Here is a 20,758-nt window from a genome sequence, read left to right as displayed (position 1 = left end):
ATAATATTATATGACAACTATATTTTAAATTTAAAACAAAGGAAAAAAGGAACAATAAAGGTAAACAGGATGTAACAAGTCAGATTTCTACTGCTATCCACTGAGTCCTCATGTCATAGATTAAACCTTAAAATATGTCACTGATTTATATATTATATATAATTGTATATATACATATAAATAACTTATTTTCTTAATTCCATAAGGGAACTTTGACATGAACAGTTTAGTTCACTTCATTCTTTTAATGATCTTGCACAATTCATTCAACAGATGGTCTGTTTATCATAAAAAATCCTCACTTGTCACTTTACTTCAATTCCTTATGTTGAAGTTAATCTGCAAACCTAAATCCCTCCCCTTGATAATCATGGACTGAAACTATTTCCTTTAGCTTGTTTCAAGCCACATATTCAGTGTCAAATTTTCTTAAGAAGAGGCTATAATATCTTACTGTTGTTTCTATACCATAAAAATATAAACACAGCATCTGTATTTTATTTCTTCACCAATGCATATTAGCTTTTAGATTTTCATTCTCATTCAACAATCTTTATAAACTTGTCATGAAGATTAAATCATTGTACAGTGATTACCCTGCATGTATGGTCATTAGTTACACGACTTGAAATTTACAAATGAGAGACATAAATGAAATCAGAGACTAAAATGCAAACTGCTTGAAACTGGCACAAAAATAAGAATTTGGATATATGTCAGTATTAAATTTCATTTGGATTTCTGAATTCATTACAGATAATATATTCATTCAATTAGCTTATTTGAGAGACATTTTTTCCTTATTCATTCCTATTTATAGTTAGAATAAAACAAAATACTCAGAGCAGTCATTCCAAACACTGTAGAATTCTCATATATTTTTAAATTCAAACTGCTTCCTTTCTGACACTGTCCACTCCTAGCTATACATTTCAGGTTCTGTGACTTCAATCCAGATCTTTTCCTCTTGCTACTTATTCTGAGTGTGGACTAATTTGAAATTTTAAAAATTCAATTTTTAAAATAGATTTTACTTATCCTACTCTATGAATCTTGGTATCCCATATGGTACCAGTAAAATTAATTTCATCCCTATGCCTGAGATTAAACACAGTCAGGGTCTCCAACCTTCCCAAGCTAACCTTGGCTCCCAAAAGGGCAAGGGATTCAGACATTTGATGAAAATACTGATGGCTTACAACCATGGGAGTTTGTTTCCCAAAGGAAATCTGAAATTGGCCTTCATACTCAGAGGTCAAGAAGAGATGGAAGAAAGAGGAGGATCACTCTAGATTGATAGGTGGTGGCAGGTTTAGCAAAGGAGGAAACTTATACTCAAGGCTTGACTTGGCAACCATAAGACAAGTAGATCTCTGCACCCACCTGTCAAAATCTTCAAAATTGATAGAGGCTTTAACTAAGTTCAGTCACGTATTTGGTCCAGATGGTCTCAACATCATAATATTCTTTCAAGGTTGTGTCCTTGAAAATGATTCCCATTGTGGAAATGGTGGGCAGAAGACACATTCCAAGGACAGGGGAATGGGTAAGTAGCCTCTGACAGCCTGGGGCCAACTTATGGGTCAACAGGTGGTCATGTCCTCTCAATGCCACCATAATGATTCATTTTATCCTTCAGAATGGAACTATTGTGTTAGTAATTTACTGGATATGCCTCTTGTAATTAAGTAATCAGAAAACTGTGAATACAAAGTAATTTATCAAATCCATATTAATTTCTTCATCCAAGTTAGACCTTTCATGAAGTTTTTTTTCTCCTTACTGATAGATGTTTTTGACATAAATGTGGACATTAGTAATAGTATATAAGTTGATATAAGTAATGAATTCATATATAGGCATTTCTTATTTTATTGCACTTCGCAGAATTAGCATTTTTTAAAGACATTGAAAGTTTGGGGTAACCTTCCAGTGTCAGATTATGACTAACATTTTTAATAAAGTATTTTAAGGTATATACATTGTTTTTTAGACATAATGCTAATGCATACCATAATACAATAAAATATAGTTTAAAAATAAATTTTATATGTACTGGGGAGCCAAAACATTTGTGTCAATACTGTCCTACTACAATTGCTTTATTGCAATGGTCTGAAAACAAACCTTCAATATCACGGAGGTATGCCTTAATGCTATCTGGGATTTATTTAGTCACTTGAGGGGAAACAATTCAAACAATTAGTGAATCCTCAGGGAAGATTATTTAAATGATTAATCATAATGTTATGACTGTGGTTCAATATTAATTAACATTTTTAGTCATTTAAAATATTACTGAATGCTACCAAATTTTATTTAAATTGTAGTCCTCAGAAAAGATTCAACGATCCTTTTACACAGGCTAGGGTGAAAAAAAAAAAGTGAAAATCAGTTGCTCAGTCATGTCCAACTCTTTGCAACGCCATGGACTGCAGCCCACCAGGCTCCTCTGTCCACAGAATTCTCCAGGCAAGAGTACTCGAGTGGGTTGCCACTTTCTTCAGCAGATCTTCCCAACCCAGGAACTGAACCCATCTCTCTCATTGTGGGTGGACTCTTTACCATTTGAGCCACCAGGACACAAAGAAATGCTTTAAATTATAAGCAAGTTTATAACTTAATTTAGAAAGTTTAGCATACATTTAAAATAAAGTAAAACTACCAAGAGGACTATTCCTAACATTAATGATCATTTTTAAAAACAAATGATAAAGATAGTCCTAGAACGTTGTATATGGTACAATATTGTAGATACTGCAGAGATTTAGCTGGGCAAGAAAAAAGACCTATTTAGCTGTTGGAATGAGCCGTGAAGAACAGTTATTCTTAGGTTTTAAAAAGGAGGGAGGGAATTTTAGACTAGAATGATTAAGCAGTGGAAACTCATCTATATGATAGCTAGATCATTGAGATGGATGGTAATCAAAACAGACATGAACATCATTTATTTGATTTCCCCTTAATTTTTTCAAATGTATGAGTTGACCTCCTCAATTTTTCCGAAATGGGTCTCATTTCATCAGATCAGTGTCTATTGATACACACATACCCACACACACACATATATAATAGTTGATTTTATCTGCTTGAAAGAAGCAGAAAGAAACTTGATTTTTTTTCTAATTATTTTTGTTATTTCAGCCCAGAGAATTTATTGAGTTTGGTGATGTAAAATTGAAAAAAGCATTCAAGTGCTTGGATTAAAAGCAAAATGTTACATGGATTTTATTTTTTAAATTCATAAACAGCACAGGTAGCTGCTTGATATTTCATTTTCTATCCTTGGCATGGCCTATAAGGCTTCACTTGTTCTGACCTTTGCCTGCCTCTCCAGCTTCATCTAGCTACTATCGTACTATACTCAGTTAAGCCATTCCCATAGCTTGCCGAGCTCTCTTACATCTATACTCGTGCACGGATTGGTCTGTCTGTCTGGAGTATTCTTCCCTCATCTGGTTAGCCCCTGTTCCTTCTTCATGTCTCAGAGATCTTAGAGATCATGTCCTCTGGGAGGTCTTCTCTGAGACCACCCCAGGTCCCAGTAAGATATCCTCCTCATCTGTTCCCCTCTGGACCTTTCCCATTTGTAGCGGCTGCACACATTTGTGTTTGTGTGTCTATGTTCCTAACTGGCTGTGAGTCTCCAGTAAGACTGGCACAGGGCCCAGTGGATAGTCAGTGATTACGGGAGATTTGCTGCCAGAGTGAATGTGGTGTCCTGCCCCTTGGGAGCATTGAGGCTTAAAAAAAAAAAAAAAAACAAAACTCCTTTCCCTTTATCTTTATACAATGGCTTAATACTCTTGCACTTTCCCTGAGGCCTTTTAGTGAGCTCTGCAAGAACAAACTAGTGTTAGAAATCATGTGCTTACATATTTTAATGTGTGATCCATGTATTCATTAAGAAAAATAATCCATAAGAGTTAGTCAATTATCAAGCAGTGTGAGCTGTCAATTCTAAAGCTATGCCTGAAAAATCTGCCCTCATCAGTGAGAATTAAGAACAACATTGCAAATAATTTTTGAAGTACACAATAGTACATGGTCAGGACTTAAAATATCTATTATTAGTGCATTCAAAACCTAAGTTTAAAAAAACACAATCGCAAGCACGTGAATTTTCACATATTAACTTTCTCAGACTTTTATTAATCCTAAACTTCAACACAATGGTGAATAGGGATTAAGTAAAATAAGTGCTTAATAAAATTGAAGTATCATCTGTCTATGATATAATTTCAAAAGTATAAAAAAGATAAATACAATTGTTTCTTTTAAGGATTTCTAAAATTAGCAAGAGGCATGGTTGCATAATTCTGTGAAAATACTAAAAAAAAACCCTACTAAGGTGTACATTTCAAAAGGATAGACAAAGATACATAAATTATATTTCAATAAAGCTATTTTAAATAAGAATAAAAGAAGATAAAGAAGACCCAATACTACAGCATACAGGGTCTCTTTTTGGTTTTTAATGATGGGAACCTAATGTAAGGATATCACAACTTGTCTAAGGGTCCAACTGCAAAGTTCCACCCCTCTGTTGTTTTTTTTTTTTCCCCTCCTCTTTGTCACCTTTTAATCCCTAAGGAAAAGGTATTTCCTTGGGTTCGTTAGTTACTATCTGATATGAGTTTGTTTTGTTTTAGTCTCTAAGTTGTGTCCAACTCTCTGTGATCCCATGGACTGTAGCCCACCAGGATCTTCTGTCCATGGGATTTCCCAGGCAAGAATACTGGAGTGGGTTGCTGTTTCCTACTCCAGGGGATCTTTTGGACACAGTTATCAAGAAAACAGGTTTCCAGCTTGGCAAGCAGATTCTTTACCATTGAGCCACCTGTGTCTGATATGAGTAGGTCTTGCTAGACAAAAAGGGTATCACCTAGCAGTAAGAATAGAAAACTAAAAAGAACAAAAGCAAAGCCCAAAGCAAGCTGGCAAAACAGGGCAATCTGATGATACTCTTTATCAGGTGTCATCAAAATATGACTCAAATCCAGCCACCACCTGCTTGTACAAAGCAAATTTTATTACAACACTGCTGCTGCTGCTAAGTCGCGTCAGTCGTGTTCGACTCTGTGCTACCCCAGACAGCAGCCCACCAGGCTCCCCCATCCCTGGGATTCTCCAGGCAAGAACACTGGAGTGGGTTGCCATTTCCTTCTCCAATGCATGACAGTGAAAAGTGAAAGTGAAGTCGCTCAGTCGTGCCCAACTCTTAGCGACCCCATGGACTGCAGCCCACCAGGCTCCTCTGTCCATGGGATTTTCCAGAAAAGAGTACTGGAGTGGGCTGCTGTTGCACCATGACCATTTCTTCACATATTATGTATGATTACTTTTGCCCTACAATTTCAAAGGTGAGTAGTTAGGACAAAGACCTCATGGCCCCCAAAATATGAACATTTGCAATTACCCCTTTACAGAAAAGTTTGCCCATATTTGCTATAATATTTGAAAGAATTTATATCTCCTCATATTTGAATTATTGTACACTTCATAACCTGTACACAGTTCTTAACACCTCATATTTCTATCTAAGCATGTCTTAGTATCCTATGGGAAGTATTTGGGATTTTTCACTGAACTTCTAGTGGGATCAAGAAAAGTTAGCAAAGTAAACAGCAAAAGAAATTTGTTTACTCTGAAGTTCATAATCTACCATTCATTTTTTTCCTCATTTTGACTCAATATCTAAGCAATGTTCAAAATGTGACAAAACTATATTAACATGTAAATGAGCTAAGAAATGACTGCAAGTGTACTCAGATTCTAAATCTCATATCTGGTGGTAGAAAAGATTGTTGTTGTTTACTTGCTAAGTCATATTCAATTCTTTGTGATTCCATGGACCACAAGGCTCCTCTGTTGACAGGATTTTCTAGGCAAGAATACTGGAGTGAGTTGCTATTTCCTTTTCTAGGGGATCTTCCCAATCCAGGAATCGAACCTGTGTCCACGGAACCACCTGGGAAGTCCAGAAAAGGTTGGCTTGTGCTCTAAAGGAAAGTTAACCCCCTTTTTTTTTTTCTTAAATATGGTCCCTAAATTTTCATGTTAAATTTTTCCCATAATATAAGATTTGATCCTGAAGTCTAAAACTTCACATCAGGTCTCAGGCCTGACTAATCAACTATTGACCCTTTGCTAAGAGGAGAAGAAGAGGGTAACATGAAGGCTAAACCCTCCCTAGGAGAATCCCTTCGGCTATGGTAGGTGACTGAAAGTATTTTCCCTATGTATTTTTTGAGGAGAAATAATCCTTGCAAGTTTTGTAATGAGGACTTGGGGAGTTTCTGATGAACATTTTTAAAGCACTAGAAGAGTTAGAAATCTATTTCTTCAGCAAAATTATTACATTGGTTGCAGTTTTTCTGAGTCTACTCCTAAAGTAAGATGAAATAATCTTCCATTCCATGCACAATAGAGTTATACTTCTAAATTTTCCAAGCTAGAATTCCAACTTTGGGTTTTTCAAGTTTAGGAAATAATCTTATATCATCAGCACAGTTCTTTTGGCCTTTAGCAAACAGTGCTATATGATTATCAAATCTGGGCTATGAGAATTATTTAGGGAGATGACAAAAGGGATATTACTTGTTTTGATTCCTGTAACAACTTTAGTTTTATTTGAAAGATTATTTGGGCATCAGCAATTCTGTCACATTCTTAGGCCACATTACCTGAATTTCATGTGATATCGTTTTGAGTAAAACTTAGCCTCACACATTATCTTAAAATATCATTGAAATATCAGCTAAAAATATCAGCTAAAATGCCAGCTATTTGCTACACACTTCTACATGGTTATACAACTGAGCGGAAACTATCTAATATGTCTCTTGGTGCTCTCTCTTGAGTATCACAGTGGGAAGCTTCTACTGCACTTAATATCAAGAAAGGATTTTTCTTCCCTGGGAAATTAGTTTGTTTCCTCTTTTATAATGAGAGCATAGCAACATTAAAGATCCCATTTTACCTTGACTGTCAGACATCTAAAAGATTATTCACAGCCAGAGTGTTGACAATTACTGCCTTTTATTCCTATTTTTTCCATATTTTCTCACATTTTAATAATGTGCTTTATGTGATATGTTGGTCACTGTTGGGATTTATTTTGAGGAAGTATCACTCATTTAGGAGGGGAAAAGTACAAAATAAGGAAACTTGCAAGCAAATTAAAAAATATATGGGGAACATGCATTGTATATTTAATGTCTTATTATTTGCATGAAGGCCGTGTGGAAACAGCGCTGCTTGACGGACTGTGTTAACAATAAAGTAACAAGGTTACTGACTTTTTTACTTCACAGAAGTTTTTAGTTCTTGTTTTATTAACACTCAAGCTAAATTTAGAGGTAACTTGGTATCACTATTTTAACTGATAGATTAAGAGACTGAGGAAAACTTAAGTGCTCATTTCAAGGTTTCAATAGCAGGAAATGGGAGAGCAGGTGCAAGGCCTTCTTAGGTCAGCACGGCATGCATGCATGTCAAGTCCTGTCATCACGTTTAACTCCGCAACCCTATGGATTATAGCCTGCCAGGCTCCTCTGTCCGTGGGATTCTCCAGGCAAGTGGAGTGGGTTGCCATTTCCTTCTCCAGGGGAATTAGTTCTTTTCTAATATACGCTTTCTACTAAATTCTTCATTTACAATTCTATAATCACAACTTAAAGGTTATTCTTTCCTCTTTTAAATGAAATCAAAACTATCACCCTAAAGTCAATTTTAATTTATAAAACAACTTCAAAATTAAACTTAGCTTATTTTTATAACATAGTCTCAATATGACACTCCAAATGCCATATCTATCAACATTTAGGTTTTATTTATAATAGGCTTCTTTTATATGTCACTTGACATTTTAGATACAAACATACAAAAATGTTTAAACATCAGAATGTTTCCCTTGCATCTAAAGAAAATTTCTAAAGGTAGTTTATGTATAAATTTTCAAGTTTCTTTCCTAGGGGAGAAAGGAAAACACTTATCTTTTCATCAGAAATTAAAATTCTCCTTATACAGAAAATCTTGAGTAAATGTATTTTTAAACAGACTAGTCATCATATTTTCTTTGAGATTTACTGTATGCTTTGTAATCAGTATTTCTTCTTTCATACTAGTAATTTTTCAGATATATATTTTAATTCACAAATTTTCTATTAACCTTACGAGAAAAGGTTAATTGAAAGCAGAATATCTCTTAATAATAATATTCACTTGAGTCAAGAAGTTTGAAAGAAGAGAATGACATAATGAATAATGTGCTTTGAAGCAGAATACTTCATAAAGTCTATGATGTATTTGATCACAATTGGATTAATTGGGACTTAGCATTGATCTCCCTGAGCTCAAATATAGCTCAGAATTCTAAGGAGTCTGTTTCTTGACTACTCTCATAAAAAAAAAAAAAATTGTCAGTTTTCAAGAATGGTGGGGAGGAAAAGAGGAAGAAACTTAAAAGGAGAATTCCAATTTAGAGCGATCAGATGTGAGCTAATTGGGCAATACGTGGGTGCATCATAAGTTGGAACTTAAGATCCTGGTTTGTAGACGCTTTAAAGACTAAGTAGTTGATATATAAAGCTTACATAAAATGTTTCAAAGACTTTGGTTATTATATAATACCATGTTGCTATAATAACAATAAGAATTCATATTTGGCTATTGTCATCATTTTAGTTATGTTTATTTTACAATTTACATTGAAAAGATAACTGGTTAGATAGACTGATTTATCTATATCAGAAAGAGAGCTTTTTATGTGGCCTGAGTAAATTAGACAAAACAATGCAAAGTTTAAAACAGAGATACTTAGAACCAAGGCAAAGAAAGGTACTCCAGTATAACACTTAGTGTATATATTGCTGCTTGAAGATATTTATTCTTTTGAATCAAACACATGATCAAGAGTAAAGAGTTGCTAGAATTTGCTGATTTATTATTTTCCAATTATTTCCAAATATTCCCAGCTACTTTCATCACAAAGATTTTAAAATACAATATCAAATACTATTTAGTGAGTGTGTGCAATGTGTTAGACTTTAAATAAATCACATACAGTTTTTAGTTTACTTTCAAAGTAAATTTAAGGCACAGATAAATTTAGTAACCCATTCATTTTTAAAGATAAGTAAGTTGCAATATGCAGAAAAGATGTATGATTTTTCCAAGGACACACAGCTAGTGAAAGATGAGCTCTACATACAAACCTTGAAATCTGGCTAAAATCTTGCTCTTTTTCATTTCTCCACACTGCTTCATTATTGTCAGGAATTTCTAGTTCCTCTGATGTCTTAGTTTACAACATCACCTTAAAATGAGGAACTGTAAAGAGTGAAAATTTTGAGATGTTTTTATTTATCTGAGTAATTTTTATCATATGTAGAGTTAGACAGGTATTGTTCCTTTTGTGTAAAATGTGTTTCAAAAAACATTGTAAAAATATAATTTTTAAAATCAGATATCATAATGAATAGTTCATGTTGCTGTTGTTGTTAGTGTGATTTCCGTAGAAAAAAATCAGAGATTCTAAGCAAAAACACATAAGAAGATGGAGTCAAATTGAGGCAGGGATGATCAATATATGCATCCAGCCTTAGGTATGTCCTGGGGAAAAAGACGGACTGACAGTGATCTGATACAAGACAGCTCAGAATAAAAACTAAAATCACTCATTCTTAAAATAGTTGAGGAATGTGAAAGAAAGGACGAACAACGCATTTGCCAACTCTTGCCTGTTTACGATTTGTCTCAGAATCCCACATTGTAGTACATATTTTCCTCTGACAGAATTTTACAAATATTTTTTATAATATTACTTATGTATTAAAGGTATTACAGAAAAGTTAGAGCTATCCTGAAGTATCAATAAAGGGACCACAAAGATAGAATTTATGAGTTATTTCTTTGAAAATGTGTATAAACCTGGAATCAGATGAGTCAAAGTGTTCTTTAAGAAAGAGGTCCAGGGGTAGCCTGAGATAAAGCCAGGTTAGGTCAGCAATTCTAAAAGTTGCAAAGAAAATGTTAAGAACAATGTGCCACCTCTTCACCAAAACAAACAGCCAAAGAAACAGAAAAGAAATAAGAAAACAGAGGAAATCAGGAATACACAATGACACGAGTTTGTAACATTGTTTTTCAGTTCCAGATTATGCCCCTATAGACAGATGACCTGAGGTTTCATACTACATTCACGGTGGGATGGAATTAAGAAATTCTCTCTAGGTATTGTTTTTAAAAGAGTATGTCTGTGTGTGTGTAGAGAGAGGGGGAAGTGCAGGATTAGATTTTTCAAAAGAGAATATCTAAATAAAGGACAGGCATGAAAACCCATGGTAATTCAGGTATTTTATTTGACATAATCCTGGGAACCAGTAAATTCATAAACACATAATACCAGAATGATGTGATTAAGAGTTTCTTAAAAGTTATTTGAGAGAGAATCTTGTCATCTCTTCCACATCCTTATTTCCACACATACTTAGTTTTCCAATGAAATAAATAAAGCAAATGGAGTTTGGGGGGAATAAGATCACACAAATGATTAACTGCATATTTGTACTGGAATTCATTTCTCCTGCCTGTCCTGGCAGTTCCTTCCAGCACTTCAAAACTCCAAAAAGTCCTGAAGGTATTCTGTTCACTTGGGAGTTGTTTTTTTTTTTCCCCGGACTCTAAATCAACTTAAGCCTGAACTGTCTTCAAAGTGATCACCAATCAGTAGATTCCCCAACAAGCTGAAAAGCACCTGGGATATCCAAATTGTCAAAGAATCATTATAAGTGGTTTGGAAATGTGTTTTAATGAGGTGTTTGTCCCATGGGAAAAGGCTTCACTTTAATTAAAGATAAAGCCAAGATATTTTTTGCAGTTTTCTTTAAAGATAATTTGGGGAAGTCTTTTCAGTTATAAAAACTATATGACTCCACTTTTGCACAAACTTTAAGCAGGCTTTTCAGTATTACTAATATGTACCCAAACAACTATTAGGCAGATTTATCCTTTACTTTGTGAGGAACATGTTTGCAAACAGAAAGTTTCAGAGTTGACAGAAACACTTGGATTCCAAATTTATCAAATTACTGGAATTTGGAGTTTTAAAAACACAAACCACTGAGTTATAATGGCTGATAAATGATAGATGGTCATTTTAGAATGTCTCTTCGACTGAAGCAGAAGCTCAATCTCAGCAAGTACACAAAAGTACATATTTGAATCTCTTGCTCTGCTTCTAAATTTATCGTAGAAATGGCTTTTAGAAAGTTATATCATGCCAGAGCTAAAGGTAATTTTAAGACAATGAGTTCAAAATTTCAAGTTCATTTTTAACTTTAGAAGCTACTATGCTTATACTGTTTGTAGAATACTTTTCTCCGGAAAAAGCAACACTGCTTTAATACTATCATTACTTTAGTAATTATTGAAATGTATCATATTCTAGCAAATGCAGGTCTTTAGCTCAGTCTTATTTGTATCATGACATACTGAATTGTATTATTGAGAAAAAATAAAACCATTAATAAAAAGCTCAAAAGAGTATATAACTATCATATGGGCAATTTTACTAACTTCAGTTTCAAGCCAATTTGTTATTCTTTATAAAGTATCTAGGCAATTTCAAATGCTTCTTTAAGTACCACTGCTAAATATCATACATGGACAGATGTATTTGTAAAGATTTTATGAAACAAAAGTTGGAGTATTTCAATAATTTATTACTGAACTCTAGAACATACTGTTAAAGTGGTGCACACAATATGCCAGAAAATTTGGAAAACTCAGCAGTGGCCACAGGACTGGAAAAGGTCAGTTTTCATTCCAATCCCAAAGAAAGCACAAACTACATTCCAATGCCAAAGAATGCACAAACTACAGCACAATTGCACTCATCTCACACATTAGCAAAGTAATTCTCAAAATTCTCCAAGCCAGGCTTCAACATTACATGAACTGTGAAATTCCAGATGTTCAAGCTGGATTTAGAAAAGGCAAAGGAACCACAGATCAAATTACCAATATCCGCTGGATCATCAAAAAAGCCAGAGAGTTCCAGAAAAACATCTATTTCTGCTTAATTGACTATAACAAAGCCTTTAACCATGTAGATCACAAGAAACTGTGGAAAATTCTTAAAGAGATGGAAATCCCAGACCACCTGACCTGCCTCCTGAGAAATCTGTGTGCAGGTCAAGAAGCAACAGTTAGAACTGGACATGGAACAACAGACTGGTTCCAAATTGGGAAAGGAGTACATCAAGGCTGTATATTGTCACCCTGCTTATTTAACTTATATGCATAGTACATCATATGAAATGCTGGGTGGATGAAGCACAAGCTGGAAACAAGATTGGCGGGAGAAATATCAATAACCTCAGATAGCAGATGACACTACACTTATGGCAGAAAAAGAAGAAGAACTAAAAAGCCTCTTGATGAAAGTGAAAGAGGAAAGTGAAAAAGCTAGCTTAAAACTCAACATTCAGAAAATGAAGATGATGTCATCTGGTCCCATCACTTCATGGCAAATAGATGGGGAAACAGTGAGAGACTTTATTTGAGGGGCTCAAAATCACTTCAGATGGTGACCGCAGCCATGTAATTAAAAGACACTTGTTCCTTGAAAGAAAAACTATGATCAACCTACACAGCATATTAAAAAGAAGAGCCATTATTTTGCCAAGAAAGGTCCATCTAGTCAAATCTATGGTTTTCCCAGTAGTCATGCATGAATGTGAGAGTTGGACTATAAAGAAAGCTGAGCACCGAAGAATTGATGCTTTTGAACTGTGGTGTTGGAGAAGACTCTTGAGAGTCCCTTGGACTGCAAGGAGATCCAACCAGTCCATTCTGAAGATCAGTCCTGAATATTAATTGGAAAGACTGATGCTGAAGCTGAAACTCCAATACTTTGGCCACCTGATGTGAAGAACTGCCTCACTAGAAAAGACCAAAAACCATAGCCTTGACTAGATGGACCTTAGTCGGCAAAGTAATGTCTCTGCTTTTCAACATGCTATCTAGGTTGGTCATAACTTTTCTTCCAAGGAGTAAGCATCGTTTAATTTCATGGCTGCAGTCACCATCTGCAGTGATTTTGGAACCCCAAAAAATAAAGTCTAACACTGTTTCTACTGTTTCCCCATTTCCCATGAAGTGATGGGACCAGATGCCATGATCTTCGTTTTCTGAATGTTGAGCTTTAAGCCAACTTTTTCACTCTCCTCTTTCACTTTCATCAAGAGGCTTTTTAGTTCCTCTTCACTTTCTGCCATAAGGGTGGTGTCATCTGCATATCTGAGGTTACTGATATTTCTCCTGGCAATCTTGATTCCAGCTTGTGCTTCTTCCAGCCCAGCGCTTCTCATGATGTACTCTGCATATAAGTTAAATAAGCAGGGTGACAATACACAGCCTTGATGTACTCCTTTTCCTATTTGGAACCAGTCTGTTGTTCCATGTCCAGTTCTAACTGTTGCTTCCTGAGCTGCATATAGATGAGTGCAATTGTGGCAAGTGAAATTCTAGAATTTGATGTTTAAGGAAACAAAGCATTACTGATAAATCTGCCTGAAGTGCTAGCTAGCACCGGTGGTAAGGCAGCAGTTTGCAGGCAAATCCAACATACTACATACATCCAGGGACTAAATTGGAGATGTAAATGGGAGATGAGAGCAGCTTATGGTAAACTCCTGTCTCTGTGAATCCACAGTCAGTCATATGGTGCGGGGCCTTGGCCAGTATTAGGGAAAACAAACTAGGCAATGAGCAGAAGACAAATTGCACCCACAGAAGTCTGTCTGTGACCACACACTCATCTGAGAATAGCCGCTACTGCTTTTCTTCTAAATTCCAACCTTCATGCATGCTTCCCTTTTGGCCTACTCTAGTCCACACCACATCATCTACATGCCAACCTGGTGTTCTTATATGTAACCATTTATACTTTCCCAAAAATATATCACCAAAATTATGCTTTTGCTTACAATTATGCAATTCTGTCTTACAGAAATGGTATGCTAATGCTTAGGTGAAAGAGATACATAGAGTCTCACTTTATCCATGTTCTTCTAGTTGAGTCATATTCCTCCATTGATTTCTATAACTCAAATACTGTGATATAAGGTTAAGTGCTGTAAATACATCTAATGTAGACAGGGAATGATATGAAATGAAAAAAGGGGAACTGAGTAATACACACACACACACATGCATTCAAATCTAAGCAAAGAAAAAACAGAACTACTAAAGCATATTTCACTACAACTAGTTAGGTGGTCATAGCTGCTATTTAAAAACAGTCTTCTTCACTTTGCCCTCAGCAAACACCTATCTACTCACAGTTCGTTGCTTCGTTCATCTATCCAAACCATTATTCCTGATGGGTCTGTGCTAGCAACAGTATTGTCTGTATCTAGGTGTTTCATTTTCCTATTGAAATTTACCACATGATATAGAAGTTCCCCAGAAGGTAAGATATGTAAGATATATTCTTTCCTGTCACTATGAATTAAATTGTGGACATAAACAACTCATTTTAACCTTGATATTCAGGACCACTTCTTCCAGAAAATAACTCTCTTTTCTGCTGTTAGTTCAGTGGCATGATTAACCCAAGGTAGCTGGGTGGAAGTTTCACCTTCTAATTTAGTAGAACCATAGCTTTGCCTCTATGAACACAGTTCTACCTTGAAAATTAAGACTTAAAACTTAGCGAAGCCCAAATGTACAGACACAGGAAACAAAATTTCTGTTATAGACTCTTCAGGAGTAAGTGACAGAAGCACTCACTTGTGCCATACCATGATCCCTGGTTATGAAAGATTGCCGAGTGCAAAATATTGGTTGCTTGATCAGAGGCTATGCCACATTTTAAAGGACATTATTACAACCAAACAAAGTACTGTTTTTCCCTGAAGTCATATATGAGTTTTTAAGAGGCCATTAAATAATTCTATTAGTCCAGCTACTTCATGTGATGGGAAACATAAACCAGAGAATTACAGGAGCATAAGCCCATTTCTAAAATTCATTTGCTTTTAAGTAAGTTTGCTGCTCAGAAGCAGTGCTCTGTGGATTACTATGATGATAAACAAGACATTATGGAAATGATGGGTAATTTTGTTCAAAGTATTCTTAGAAGGAAAAGTATGTCCATATCCATAGTAATTTTCTGTTTTAATGAGAACAGGGCACTGTTCCTATTACTATTGAGGTGTTCCAGTGTCATTGACCTGATATATCATTGAGTCAATGTTGGACTCTCTTGTTGGCAAATGAGCACTCACAATGTCCAGAGTCTTTTTTTATATTATTATTTTTGGCCTTGGGTAAAAGTCCATGTTACTGGGCCCATGGGATAAGCTCAAGTAATAAGCTATTAAAGAGACTATTATGCAAGAACAAGGGAGGCTGAGGAAAGAGGCAGACTGACTGACATCCATGGGACAGGTCATTTTAACTACCTGATTACTAAGATTCTTTTTAGCTGAATTTTCTCTGGCAAGTATTGTTTAATAGAATACAATAAAAAATACTTCTACTCTCCCTACCTGAAAAAGACCATCCATAGTCAACTTCCTCAGGTCTATCTTGTCATCAATTTTCAAAATTATCTCTAAACATTCAGCCAAATCATTATCCACTGACAATAAATCACTGAAAATCTGCATCTCTGGCCTTCTCTCATTACACAGAAACAGCAGGTACATTTCTAAAAGTTCTGCCATTCTAAGAATTTTCTTTCACTACGTCTTTTACGCCATCCTTGAGGCAATAGTGCTAGACTTTTGCAACTTAGGGTGGATCCAGCATTATTGTTTAGAACCACCACTAAACCATAATTGCTTTTTTTTTGGTTTCGTTTCAGTGAATTAGTCATAGGGAAACTTGCCATTAAGGTACAGCTCTGCACTGAAAGACAACCAGTAAATCAAGAAGAAAGATGGTAGGGAACAAAGTAGGGAACACACTTGCTCACAGGATATAATGGCTTCAGGTTCTACTCAAGCCAGACCTCATATATGTCACCCATAGGCACATCCAACTGTATGGTTTTGTGGGTCAAACCACATGCGTTTCATGATGAGTCTCTCAGATCTCATAGGAACTTGGCAGTCAGTGTTTAACTGTTCAGTTTCTACTAAAGCCCAGTAGCAAGAAAATTTGTTGGTTTTTCTGTTTTTAATTTTTTCCCCAAAGGAGAATATTCTTTACAGAAGATGACATTAGCATTGCTGTATCTGAAATACAAGTGTCACCCAAAGGCTTGACACAGCACCTCTACTGGTCACTAATACCTCAAGCACAACTGTATATGTCTAAATATATATATATATGAACAGAGTTTCATTAATTGGGTATTGGATCCCAGGAAGAGAGTGGATAAAACAGAAAAAAATATTGAATGATTAAAGATAAAAAACTTCCAGAATTTGGAGAAAAACATGTTTATAGTTTAAAGGATGTTCAATGATTACCAAATAGAATACATTTTTTAAAAAGAAAAGAAACAAACGAGCTAAGGCACATTGTAGATACTGGGGGAAAAAAAATCACTACATCTACTACATCACAACTATATACAGTGGAACAATAATTCCAATGTTTAAAGACAGCTTACCTTTTAGTAGTCACTCCAGATCCTATATTAGGGTATGAAGTATCAACAGTTCAACCCTGCTAATTGACAAGTCCATTTCGAGTGTACAGAATTCTCAGTCCATTATTCAGTGCTTTCTCTTACAGAATTAATGCACAAGAATTATAAATGTTTAAGGAAAGTCAATGTCATGTATTTTGGCTTCCATAGAAACAAGACCTGACAGAGAGATTACGCACAAGTGATTTTCAGGGAGTGATAAGAAACCCTATTAATTTAATGAGGAAAACAGGATAAGGGAGGATAAAGAGCTAATATGCTTTCTCGAGAAAGTTGAGCTTTTGGAACATAACACTAGGGCTATGGAGAATAAATTATATGGCAAAACTGTCCCCACCTTAATGAAAGGGGCCTTTTGTAACCCTTGCCTCAGTCAGTCATTATCTGTAGTTTTCCCAGAGGAGAAATGTGGTTTTCCAGGTAAGGTGACTGAGCACAGTTCTGTCAAAGAGAAAGAAACTGTAAACTGTGAACTGTCTGCAGGCAGCATATATCATCAAATAGAGAATGGTAAAATTAGCCTGATAAAGGGTGACTGGATAGGGTACATTTACTATAGACAATAACACGAGAGAAAAACATCAGGATACAAATTTTAAATCTAGTGCTGGCTGGATAAGAAATAATTGAGGAGAAAAAAGATAGAGGTCTTAACTGTTCATCTTCAGAAGATGTGAGATTTTTCAATCAACTAAACAAAAACGTAATAGTACTTTTAAGAAGAAATAATTACTTATCAATAATCATCCTAAACTTAGAGTAGTGGCAGGGAGAGAAACAAATAAGAAAAAAATAACTGAAGTTGCTAGAAAGTCACCAGAGGCAGACAGTCATTAAACAGAAAACAACTCAAAAATAAACAAAAAAATGCTGCACAGTTGGTGAGGTCAACATCTAAACAGATTTTTCACAAAGGGCATTACTCAGTTTATAGGCAATGTGAGGGTCAACTCCCAAGCAAACAAATGGCAGCCTTAAAAAGCTAAGGCTTCAGAAGTCAGAATTCTGGACTGCCTGGATGGCTAGAGGAAGCCACAGTTGAGAAGAGGCCACACATTTTCAGTAACTATCATTCAATTCTTGGTGATTTCCAAAATGCTTGTGTATAAGACAACAATCCAAGAAAATTCAAATAAAGCAATATTTAGAGGGTTAACTAGCTGGAATAGAAAATTTAACCAACATGAGGAGCTGGAAAGACATAATTTGGAGTCCTACTGAGTTAGAATAGCTTAGGAAGCACATCCCATTTTCCACTGAAACTTTGTAATATCTGTGTCTTATGAAGCAGACACATATTTCTTGGCTAAGGGATATCATCTATGATTAAGGACACACCTATGCCTCAAAAATTGAAGACCAAACCTCCAAAGGATCATGGTATCCCAGTAATTTCATTTGCTGTCCAGACAAACTAAATACTCTAGATAAAGGTAACAAATTTCAGAGTTTTAATAATGCATCATCTACAAAGTTTGGTACATAAAAGTAAATTTACTATGCATGTCAAATAGCAGACAATTGTGAAGCATAATCAAGAGAAAAATCACACAACTTAAGAAGATATATAGATCAATAGGGTGCTCTGCAATTTAACTTTGTAAATGTGACAAAAAAATTATCAAAAACTGGTCAGTAAAACAGGTTACATAATAAGGAATAAAATAGGTAAGAATCATTACCTTCCCTGACCAAAACAAAAACCAATCAAACAAAATTAAAAAAAAATTAAGAGTAATTTTAACATTTAGAGAAAATGTCACCCAAATGTTAAGCTAACCTCATGTTATGACTCATGTCAACCTTATGATAAGCCTCATATTATGTATATATAATCTCTAGGGAAAGCAACGTACCTTCTTTAGCATTCTAATTTTTCTACTTTCATGCTTTTCACAAAGATTCAATTTTAAGTACTATTTATGTTACAACATTAAAATAAGTTCCAAAATCATCTACAACCCTAAAGATGATTTGCTATAACTTCTACAAATGTGTGCAGTATGTTCAAGGGTATGCAAAAAAGCATGAAATCTACTATTTTCCAATTTCTATTCTATACCATAAAATAACATTTCATATGTATTAATAATGGAAAATGTATTAGCAACAACACTCTAATATTGATACCACTCTGCTATTTGCTTTCTTTGACTCACTGTAAGTATTGAGTTTTAGCAAACCCAGTGAATGTTTCCCTCTGTTCTATGGCTTCATTTTAAAAATAGTATAACAACACTACAGTATTTTGATAATAATTCCTTCAAAAATAGCCTCTATCACAAGAAGACTAACAAGCTAAATTCAAAACAAAACCTAAATGAATTAATGAAATGGCTTTAAAAAGAACATGAGTATTTGACTAATATAATTAAATATCATCCTTATATAGGAGCAATTGAAAATATTGAAAAACATCAGTTTTCACTAGCTGTAGCAAGCATTTATCTTCTATTCAGATATAAACTTCATGAGGATTGAGTGAGAACAAAGGAAGAAAGTTACAAATTCTAACAGAAAAAATTTAAATAGCAAAGGAATAAATATATTCTGATCTTAGCTGGAAATATTAAGTGCTATAGAAATATCTGATCTCATCAAGCTAATTTATAAATTTAACATTTCAAATTAAAATCTGAAAATAATTTTAAAGAAATAACAAAATAATAAAATTTATAAGGAGATGTAAAAGCAGGCAAGAACATTTGATTTTGATCATGAATAACTTAAGATGGAGAAAAGGAGATAAGAGTGATGAAATGACCTACCTTTTATCATGATGATCCACTTTATTTAAAACCAAATCATACTAAGTCAATAGGTCAATAAAGATGAATGAAGAAAAGGTGTGCATTTATAAACAAATGCAATTTTTTGATATTTTTTTTTACCAAGTCTTGAGTAAAATTTGAAACGAACAAAATAAGACTAAGTGTGAAGAATGAAAACTAGTATATCCCATTAGAAAATTCTGACAGTGACATAAGGAACTGAAACATATCTGTTAAACTATAAAGATTTGTAAGCACAGAATGAATTTTAAGACTTGGAAGAACTTGTAGTGTTTACCTTTCTGAAGAAACAAAAGTTCTTGTTTAAGAAGCCAAGTAAAACTCATTGAAGAGCATTCAGTGCATATTTTTCAAATTCCTTTAAAAAAAAAAAAGAACATGTTAGCTGTACCACAGCCTTGGGAATATGCATATTATATATGAATGTGTTAGTCACTCAGCTGTGTCTGACTCTTTTCAATCCCATGGACTATAGCCCACCCAGGCTCCTCAGTCCATGCATGGAATCTCCAGGCAAGAATACTGGAGTGGATAGCCATTTCCCTCTCCAGGGGATCCTCCGAACCCAGAGATCAAACCCTGGTCTCCTGGATTGCAGGCAGATTCTTCACCATCTAAGCCACCAAGGAAGGCCCATATATTATACATGCTGCTAAGTCACTTCAGTCGTGTCCAACTCTGTGCGACCCCATAGATGGCAGCCCACCAGGCTCCCCCATCCCTGGGATTCTCCAGGCGAGAACACTGGAGTGGGTTGCCATTTCCTTCTCCAATGCATGAAAGTGAAAAGTGAAAGTGAAGTCGCTCAGTCATGTCTGACTTCTAGTGACCCAATGGACTGCAGCCTACCAGGCTCCTCCATAGGCATAAATTTACATAACAAATGATACATGTGAATATAATGATTAATAAATTAAATAATAAATTTTATACCTAGAAATACATATATATTGATATATAGGTATAAATAGGTATAAATACTTGTGTGTGTGTGTGGTTAGTCACTCAGTTATGTCTGACTCTTTGCAATGCCATAGACTAGACCACCAAGCTCCTCTGTCCATGGGGATTCTCCAGGCAAGAATACTGGAGTGGGTTGCTATATCCTTCTCCAGGGGACCTTTCCAACCCACGGATCGAACCCGGGTCTCCTGCATTAGGGCGGTTTCTTTACTGTCTGAGCCACCAGGGAAGCACAAATATTTACATATGTCATATTATATATTAATAAAACATTCAAGGAGAAGAAAGCAACCAGAAACATCTTATTGCACAAATTTTCAAAGACAAATATTAA

General features: G+C 35.1%; 1 long non-coding RNA gene across 1 annotated transcript in view; it reads right to left on the bottom strand.

The window, feature by feature from the left end:
• The window catches only part of LOC138929775 (uncharacterized), a 119,406-nt gene extending 99,905 nt beyond the window's left edge, over positions 1-19,501 (bottom strand). The window contains exon 1 of the long non-coding RNA XR_011445968.1: positions 19,438-19,501. This is a non-coding gene — a long non-coding RNA (uncharacterized lncRNA). The remainder of the gene's footprint in view (positions 1-19,437) is intronic.
• Positions 19,502-20,758: the final 1,257 nt, after the last annotated feature.

This window comes from Ovis canadensis, chromosome 17, assembly GCF_042477335.2.
Source record: "Ovis canadensis isolate MfBH-ARS-UI-01 breed Bighorn chromosome 17, ARS-UI_OviCan_v2, whole genome shotgun sequence".
Lineage (NCBI taxonomy): Eukaryota > Metazoa > Chordata > Mammalia > Artiodactyla > Bovidae > Ovis > Ovis canadensis.
The sequence above is the reverse complement of the archived record's forward strand: the minus strand, read 5'-3'. Positions and strand labels throughout refer to the sequence as shown.